Consider the following 10,308-nt stretch of genomic DNA (forward strand, 5'->3'; position numbering starts at 1 on the left):
TCCTCCCTCTTGTCCTTGTAGGAGATGTACTGAAGTACCAAATATTGAAACTCCAGAAATGGAATTCAGAAGTGTCACAGGGATATTTTTATTTATTTATTTTTTACCATTTTTGGTCTCTTCACAAAACTAAGTATTGTATTCCTGGGAATATGGTGGACATTTCCAATTGTGTCTGCTGGAACCACTGATCCAGTTCACTATTCAAGCTGGAGTAATGACTTCACTGTAAAGACGCTCGAAAATGTTCTACACTTGGCTAAATATCAACAAGTGCAATACAATATAATTCATATAGTATAAAATTGTATTATGAATAATTCAATGTGTAATGTTACATGGCATTATAGAAATAAATATAATAAAACATAAATAAAGCAGGATGTCAGCCCCTAAGGTTATGGGTATGGCTTGTAATTAGTCTACCCTTGAGGAAAAAATATCTTTTTCTTTTTTTAAAAGCATTACTTAATTGTAAGGTGGCTCTGTGTAATTCTTTATCAAACTAGGTCCTTGTTTCATAAGCACACAGAAAACTTCTCTTGTGCTTCATACAGAAAACCAATAATTGGCCTTATTTAGTTTAGATGAAATAAATAATTTCATAGCCACTTCTCATTTAATAAGGTTGGCTACAGCCTGCCTTTTTTCTCCTCAGCTTGTATATTTTTGTTTTGAGTGAACATAAAAGCATATTTTCTTGCCTGCTGAGTGTTCATTAAAACCACTTCCAAATCTTTGCAGCCATTAGAGTCCTCACTATGCTCTGATCTTACTGGCATATTGATTTAACTGTAAAAACATTCCTTTCTTCAAATAATAATAGTAAATATATTAACTGAAAGTTATGGAAGATAGCTCTTCATCTAAAGACCTAAACTACTTACCAAGGTTTCAAAAAGGAAAAAAGGAAAAAAAAGGAAACAAACAAACAAAAATCACAAATGAAAACAAACAAAAAACAAAAACAAACAAACAAACAAACAAACAAAAAAAAACACAGAACCAACCAATCAAAAAAAACAGATCTCTGAAGAAACAAGGGCAATCCAAACACAAGTCTTACACATTGCTACCGAGATGCTGTTACTGTTTCCCAGTAAGACTAGGGACTTGGTAGGCTGCGAAGGAGAATTTCACTTGAGCTAATGCTTTTCCCTCACTGGAATCAACCCAGGCTGCTGGGCTGGTGCTAAAGCTATCAAAAACCCAAGAATGACAGGAGGAAATCATCTGCTGCTCCAAGCTCTGGCCTGCTCCCCCAGAGAAATTCACCAGCTTAAATGCCTTCATCAACAGCCTTCTTCTGGGTCTGCGGCCAAGTGGTACAGCATTTGCTGGCATCTGGGGCCTAGAAGTGGCCCTTTTCCCCACTGCACTTAAGCGAGTGCCCACACGGTTAGGTAGTGTGCTATGTTGGTGTTTACCTTAGCCTTAAACACGCCTTTGAGTTTTGAGAGCAGTTCTCCTATTTTGGCACTTGTTAGCAGCTATGTAAATCAGTCTCTTTCCTAGAAGTCTGCCTCAAACTGGGTGTTACCTGCTTGGGAATTTGTAACTGGTTCCTTATTCTGGCATGCAATAATGCAGTCCTTTTTGAGTTGGGAAAAAATGGTATAAATGATAAAAATAGAACTCCAGACCTCTTGTGTCACCAACTTAAAGGAGGTAAGAAAAATATGTAACTAAACACAACCTGGAAGGTTTTCAATGAAGCCTATGATACACTCTTTGTTACATTATAATTCAATATTCTTTTGAATTAGCAGTCTGAGCAAAATTATCGATCGGCTTTTCAGTACACAGACTGTTTGAGATTGTCTTCCTCTGGTTAAGGTGACACATTGCATGTAATATAGTAGATAACAGAGCTGTATTAAAAGCCTACTTTAGATCTCCATTACACCAGAATTCCGTAAGTAACTCTGCTTTTTAATTACCAAAGATTTTCTATGCATAAAAGCACTCAAATTATATAGACAGAGTAACAATGTTCCACAACAGCAACAGGGAACACAGATATTAGATCAAGTTATTTTAAAATTCCAATTTTCAGACAGGGCTATAATGACATTCAGCCAGCACACTGACAAAAAGCATGCAAGTGATTAAAGCTACCTAACAGGGAAATACTGAAAACAGCAGTCTACAGGCAGCCTGGTATCTATCTGTCCAGGAAGGAGATTGCTGTACTACTAATTGCAGTTGTACCCATGCTGCTCAAAGGATATAAGCAAGATAAAGCCATAGGGAAAAAAAAAAAAAAAAAAAAAAAAAAAAAAAAAAAAAAGGAAAATAAAAGAAAAAGTAAAGTTTGTTTCTCCCTACCTCACTTCTGCTCTGATTGGGTAGTTGATTACTTCTCAAGGAGTTTAAGAACAATTATGATAAAGTTATGAAAATTATAATTTTAATGTCAGACATAGTCCAGTGCACACCACTGTAATAAATGTTAAACAGTTGTTAAGAAAGAACTAGGCAAGTGATATGATTCATTCTCCACATCATACTGAACATACAGAGCTGTAACTATTACTCTATTACATCTGTCTAGGCAGCCAAATTGTATGCTAATATGTAAAATCTTAATCACAGAAATAAGGGCATGAAAATCACTCCACTTAGTTAAGATGCTTCATAGTTCTTGGTTACTCTCTCATTTGCCTTGTCATATTGTTAGTTCAGTCACACACCTCATCGTTCCTGAAATCGCAACAACCTCTTTGCAACTCGTCTGTAAAATTTTCCTTTTAACTTCAGTTTACTGTTGATGCCTCTCTAAAGAGTTTTGTGTTACTGTACATTAAGGCCCCCCCTATAAAAACACAATTTATTTTACTACATTATAAAAGAATGCCAGTTATCCTGGCACATCTGTGTTATTTGCACAGTCCCAGGGGAAATACCTATGTAATAGTAGGGAATATGTTACAATTTGTTTGGAAACATTTTTACAGTCACCAGGTGAGCAAGTAATTGCTCACATGAAAATGGTTATCTCAGCGCATTATCTCAAAGGTGGCAAGATTACTGTGTGTGCACAGAATATCGGGAACTGCTATCAGATTTGTTTGGCAGCTAATCTGGTGACTAGCTAAATAACTAGCTAAATGAAAGAAGTAATGGAGATGCAAGTGTTCACGTTTGAGGTAAAATGCTAAGTTTTCATTGGGTCAATCCTGAGATAATTAGGTAAACTACCTGATGCTGACTATGGCTTCATTTAGAGGGGAGGCAGAAGCAATTCCTGCTTGCCCTTGCATCAGCTCCGGCAGACCCTGACTACACTCACTGCAAAACCAGGGCTCCGCACATTCAAGCAGATTCCTCCAAGTCATATTCCAAATTAACACAATCTTCTGACGAAGACTGGGATATAACAAGAGGCACTGAGGGAAGCCATGTGCCCTGCAGAGACAGAAGGCAAGCAGGAAGCTGGAGAGGAGCCGTCCCTGTGGAAAGCAAGGCAGCGCTCCCACCTGTGGGGCGGTGGGAGCTCAGCACAGGTGCTTGGAGTTCGTGGTGCTTTCTCCACCCCCTGCAATCTGTCTGGAAGGGTCTTGTCTCTCAGGCTCACTCCCTGCACTGAGCAGCCTTACCAGGGCTTCCAGCTATGAAGCAGAAAGGTTTAACTTACTCTTTTCCCACCTGGCAACATAATGTTACAGGCTGGTCGTGCTTGGCTTAAAGAGGCATGCTCTGCCCAAGGTGCTTCTGCACAGACATAGAGCTTTGCTACTGCTTTATTTGCAGGACTGAGTGAAATTTCACAGCAAATAATAATAATAATAATAATAAAATAACAATTTAAAAAAATCTGAGATAAAACTAAAGCTACTAAGTCAAACAAAAATGTCTTTTTGTCAAAACATCCTGGGGAAAAAAAAAAAATATATATATATATATATATATATATATATTATATTATATATATATATATATATATATTATAATATATATATATATATATATTATATATATATATATAATTTTTTTATATATATATATATATATATATATAAAATTTCCTGTTATTTTTCCTCCCAGGCAAAATATGAAAGCTGAAAAATAAATAAAGAAATAATGCAACAGCTCAGACATCTCCATGGAAAACCAGGCCTGTTGGTAAATGTTGGCCACCTCTAGCTAGAATCAAAGGAGCTTATTTTACTCTCTCCCCTACATATATATCTAGTGCTGTGAAAACAACTTCTAAAATTATCTTTCAGTCACACATTATTTTTATTTTTTTTCTTGATTTTATTTATTGATTTAGGCAATTTTCTAGAAATCTTAAGCTCTCCTCCCTTTTCCCAAGTCCAATTATTCTGTATACGCTTGTGATATATCTAGAACTACATATCTATAGTCCTCCATTTCTAAGTATACGTTGTTCACAACTGGTGATCATCCTAAGGTTTGTAATGTTACAAATAAAAGTTGAGAGGCAAAGCACATCCCTATTGTTATGATGTGCTGAACAATCAAAATGCATTCTTTTATATTGTGTAAATGGACTATTATCTTGTCCTTCAATATTCAGATGGTTTCCCTTAGTAAAAAAAATTTAATAGATAATTTTACAGCTGAATAACATTTGACCTTGGAACCGCTCATTGAAATCAATGAGGCAAGCTGATTTTTATGCAGCATCTATGCACTAAAAAGGCACTTTAGGCAATTCCAAACATGAGACAGCATAGAAATAGGAAACACTGGTTTCTTGAAACATGAAAGAGCTTGTACACTCTACAAGGCTTGTAGTTACTTCTGTGTAAACTTTTAAATAAGTATTATACATTTTATCCCAGCAGGACTCACAAAAACCTTCCACAATAGCTACACTAATAAGCAGATGTACTGATCCTCAGAGTTTCATCGCAGCAGAGTATTTCTAGCAGTTTTGGTATTTTTTTTAATTGAAAAATATCTCTAAGGACTATCAGTGTAGGTGTTTTCTACATAGGTGTTTTCCACTGCTGAATGGATCTGCGTAGACAAAGTCTACTGTAAGGCTAGTAGGATTAATCTGAAATGTCAAAAGTTAAAGATCAGAAATCTAAAAGCTGTTAATGTGTGGTCTGGTAACAGGTCTTTTAAATAGCGTATTGTCATCTCTAGGTTGATTCTTTGTCACTTGAAGCCACTTTTCATCAAAAAAAAAAAAGTCACTGATGCAGTAATTGAACTTGTAATAATTCAGATGACTATCTGTTCATGAAATGAAACACCATACAAAACTGTGTTAGTATATTTAACAAACAGATAAAGAACTTCCAGACACACTTATCTGCACAGCAGATCTGGTCTGGCCTGAATGAATGTTTCATGAAGGTATAAAAGGTAGTGTGAACCTAAATTCAAACCTACACGTAGGTTTGAAATACACATGTAAATTCCTACTCATGGAAAAACAAATACATGGTCCTCATCAACTATTCATCCTCCTTTGCAGACACACAGTTAATATAAAGAACTTCAGCAGTCTCTTTTGTCTTTATTCCTTCCTTTCCTCAGATCTTTACAGATCCCTCACCCAATCCATGGCAGTCTTCTCCCATTTGCAGTTATTAAGTGTTGTCCGGCAACAACCGCGTAGTTATCTTCAGCTCTGACATGAATGTCTGTCCTGATAATGGGTATTGGGTAGTTCATAGCTATATGCCCAGAGAAATAAATTCGAATGATCAGGGCTAAAAAGCGAGGTGCCCCTTCATAATAACATAAAGGAGGCAATGTGGAACACCTGTGGCTTTTACTTGTGCTAACAAAAGGACTGAAAGCAAAGATCTCAGTATTCTTGAAACCTGAGATAAGGTGAAAAAATGTTTTCCTCCAGAGAAAACAAACACACTTGATCCCTGCAAGTTGAGGTCTGTTTAAAGGTCAATAAAGACTGTTATTTCAGTTTTAAAATACAAGTCCTATAACATGGAACAATTACCCCCAAATTATATAAATTACAAATTAATTTTTGCTGATTATTATACACTGAATTCATTTTAGAGAACAACTCACTAGAGCATAAATGTCAATTTCATTATTATTTTTCAAAACTAGGATTCAATTTTGCATTTCTATCATATTCAAAAAAAATAATTTCCTATGTAACTCAGTGGGATATTCATATGTGCACAGAAACTAATGAGGTATGGGAAATAGATACACTATCATAAAAGGAAAATTACTAAATGAGAAAAAAAAAAAAAGATTTTAAAAGGACCTTTTACAGTAAAAAGAACAATTTCATCACAGAGTGGAACTGCTTCTTCACTATATCTCTGGTTCTTTGCCATCCCAAGCGGCCTGTTCAATTCTGTAACTATTTTGGAACATTCTCCTGCTTTTACTGCTTGAAGGAATACTGTTCATTAAACATCTTTGTAAAGTAATGGTAAAAAGAAAAATGAAGTGAAGAAGTTTATAAAGACTTTTGAAAATAAGACTGTGCTCACTGTCTCTTGGTAATGCTATTTTGTCTACAGTAAATACACAGTTCTCTTAAACACAGACAAAATAAGGGAAGTACACAGCTGTACTGCTAAGTAACACTTCCTCATTATTTTTAAGTAAACTGAGTAGTATCTTCTTTGCTTTGTGGGCTGAGTGCCCTTATTCACATGGTGTACTTTAGATAAAATGGCTGGTCAGAGCTTTCATACATCTGCTTGCCATATTCAAGTTCTTAACGAAGTCTGTGTTCAACTTCGATTTGCCTGCTTTCAAGCTTAATTTTGGCAATTACACAAAGCTCAAATGATTTGTGTGAACTGCTTCAAAGGCACAGGTATTCAAGACTAACACGTGCCCTGGTGTAATGACAGGGTGTGAAGTCAGCCAGGACACAAATGTAAGGCATGAACCTGCAACAAACTTGTAACAGTTGCTGGAAAAATGCTGTTACAGACAAATTAAAAATTCTCTTTAATTAAGAGCTACGTGTTCAGAGAAAGTTAGTGAAAGATGTCTCTAAGCATAGTAAGAAAAATACATATTCATATTCTGATAAGGCAATCAAGATGTTGATGTTAATATTAGAGCAATAACTTTAATTGTATTTCAGCAAACGAATGGCAATTAGAAAACAAATTATCTCAGAGAAGCATGTCTGCTGCACAGCTTAGCCCCGAAGGCAAGCCAAAAGCTAAACCTTTTTCTTGAATTTTAATGCAGGAGATAAATAGACACACCTCTGGAATTATTCTAAATAGAAATACCATAAACGGTTTAAACTTACTCAGAGGCACAAATGTAAAAATTGCCTTTCCTCTTGAAGTGAATTCTTTGTTGCTGTAATAAACATTAGCATGCAAGAGTAAAATATTACTCTGTGCTTTAAAGTTGGGGAAAATGTAACAGATGTTGTCCATGCTAATTAAAGAACATATGTGTATAGTAAATGATAGAAATGTAGTATTAATGATTCAAGGTGAATTTTGTACTACTTCTCGATGGTACACCGCTCATACAGTGACCAAACACAACCACAGCCACTTTGTTTTTTGCCAGAGAAATTCCCCCCGCAGAACCTGGCCAGGCTGGCCCTGACAAGATGGCTGCTCCAGCCGCTTCAGCCCTCTCTGCATGGTGGGGTGAGGGCCGGCTGCTGTGTGACTCTGTGGGCCATAGGCTGGGTACCAAGAAATACACTGGATTTTCATGAACTCAACTGAGAGTTAAAATCTGGCATAACATTTCCAGATGTAACATTTTCTTCTATGATAAAAAGCCTTCTTCAAATAAAAAAATACGCATGAGGTATATTTATATCTAGCCATCTTTCCTTGTCCCTCCCCCAAGGTAACGTGCCTTTTCTGTCAGGCCAAAAGTCTGTTTGCATTCCCCTTACTGCTATAAGCCTTTTTGGCCTGTATCAGTTAGCACTGCTCATCTTTTGCTAAAGCAGTGGTGGTATAAAATACTTAGACATTACTCAGTCCTACATGGTTTTAGTCATACTGTTTTGAATGTCTATAACATTTTTTGATCAAGCTTGAATGTTTGCAATGTTATTGTGACTGAATCCACGCAGATTGCAACAGAACATTACAATTTTCCACCAACAAATTATGCATAAATGCTAAAAAAGATGGACTGCAACTGAGATCTTGATCCGTAAAGTGCTCCTCACTCAGAAAGAAAATCAGCAACAGATTCTTATTGTACCTGCAATGCTACAGTCCATCTTCATTCTACAAAGCAATTAAGTACCTCATTAACTTTAAGCACCTGCTTAATTCCCATGGCTTTGAAACCAGGGGGAGTTAGATGCTTGTTCCTGAATTTGGGTAGGAAAAATATACTTGCTAAAACTTGCAAAAAAAGAGAATTATGTTTGCTAAACTTGTTATAGACTAGTTTAATAAACTTTAAAGTATTTAACCTTCATCTTTACTACACCAAGTAGCAAACCTGGGCCCATATGTGTGAAGACAGTTATGGCACATCTTCAAATGATGCACCAGGCATTAGCTGATTATAACAGTCTATTTGTAACTTGAAACAATATTAATCTGCTCAAATGACAACTACTACCAAGGGGAAAAAAGTAGGAAAAGAAAGGGGTAGGAACCTTCTTGATAAAGCTTATGGTTTTAGGAGACTGTTCATGGTAACTTTACCAAACACAATATGCTTTCCTTTGGGTGTAAGCTTTACACTAAAGGCTCCCAGATTTGCATGAAAAACCCAAGGTGTCTTTCAGGAATGTCAAGATGGTGCTGGCCAGGTGTTTTACAGCATTTTAAATACATTCACATATGAAATGTCAGCCTCACAGTGTCTGTGTTTCCACTGAAGAAACAGATGATGCAATTCAGCTGTAGGCTGGGAAGATGTAACAGAGACTTTTCCAAAATGCATCCTTTAAAGCCTGTGCTGAGAGCCCTCTTAAACATGGGCTGGAAGCTACGTCACAGCATTCTCCACCAATGCTAACCAAGGAGAAACAGAAGGATTACAGTAAGCAAGACCTAAGAGACATCAGGATGAATCTCCAGCAATGAGATGTATACCTCCTTGGCTGCAAGAGAGGAAGTTGTAAAAGCAGCCAAGACCTGCATACTGGCACCCGTTGAGACAAGAAACACTCTGACACACTCTGCAGAAAATTAAATGCACACCACTAACTCCCAGCAAAATGTTTGCAGGTGAGTTTGTAAGAAACAGAATAGAAAGTCTGAGCTACCATTATATTAACAACTATATTAAAGACTTTTATTTTACATTGTGAGCTTCATTGTAATGCAGCAACAAACATATATATTAATAAATAAAAGATGTCCTCTGGACTGCTGAACACTTCAAAGTATGTATCTGAAAGTTTTCTTCCCTGTTTCCTGGAGTAAAAGTATTTTCCATTGTGTTGGCTATCTGAACATATATTTTATGCACAGTGTACTGATTTTGCCTTCCTCACAGCAAGCTATTTCCCTTTACAGGTGATGAGAGGATTTCTCAGTAACTCTTTCTGATCTGAACAGCGAGTTAAAAAAACATAGAGGTTGCTACTGTCAAATGGTGAAATTAGTGGTAGAGTCAGGTGTTTCTTATTACACTTATTAATAACATATTAAGTATTTATTGCTTGACAATAGGAGTCACATAAGCCATTGACCCTTACCCCCAGCAATAAGCCATTTTTTACTTGCCAGGACTCCAGCCACAGATGTAAAACATGTTGAAAATCTGTTTTACTGTCATTTTTCATTACCTTTATTACAACAGTTTCCCTTAAATCAATCAATGGAGATCAGTAAGTCTTACCACAGAAAGTGAGACATTTTAATGTCATGTACTATTTACTGTAATTTTTCAACTGTTCTTTGTTTAGATTTCAGAACTGAAATTAAATTTTCCAGTACACTTTTCAGGCAGTATATTCATGTATTGTTAAGACTACTTCTCAAGTATATCTGCATTAGTTTAACAACAAAAGACAGGAAAAAGTTGTGGTTGAAAATCCAAAAGGCTACTGGATTAAAATTCATGAGGGACAGTTTCTCCCTTCAGTGTCAGAAGTAATTGCGTGCACACTGAACATCAGAGCAATTCCAGAAGTTGCTCAAACATATTACAAGCAGCAGTTCAAATGTGTTGAAACCCTTTGCATCTGCTAATATCTTTCTGCAATTTAGCCAGTGGTTCCTGTACTTAAAATGATAGTTGAAGTGGTCATATGGTTTGGGTAAGAGTCTAGATTTATATATCTGTATATATATATAGATATAACTTCAAATGTTAGAGATACTGTAAGAAATATATTTAATAGAAACAGTGTAGGGAATTGAATTACTGATGTCAACTGGA

This window comes from Aythya fuligula, chromosome 12 (genome assembly GCF_009819795.1).
Source record: "Aythya fuligula isolate bAytFul2 chromosome 12, bAytFul2.pri, whole genome shotgun sequence".
NCBI lineage: Eukaryota > Metazoa > Chordata > Aves > Anseriformes > Anatidae > Aythya > Aythya fuligula.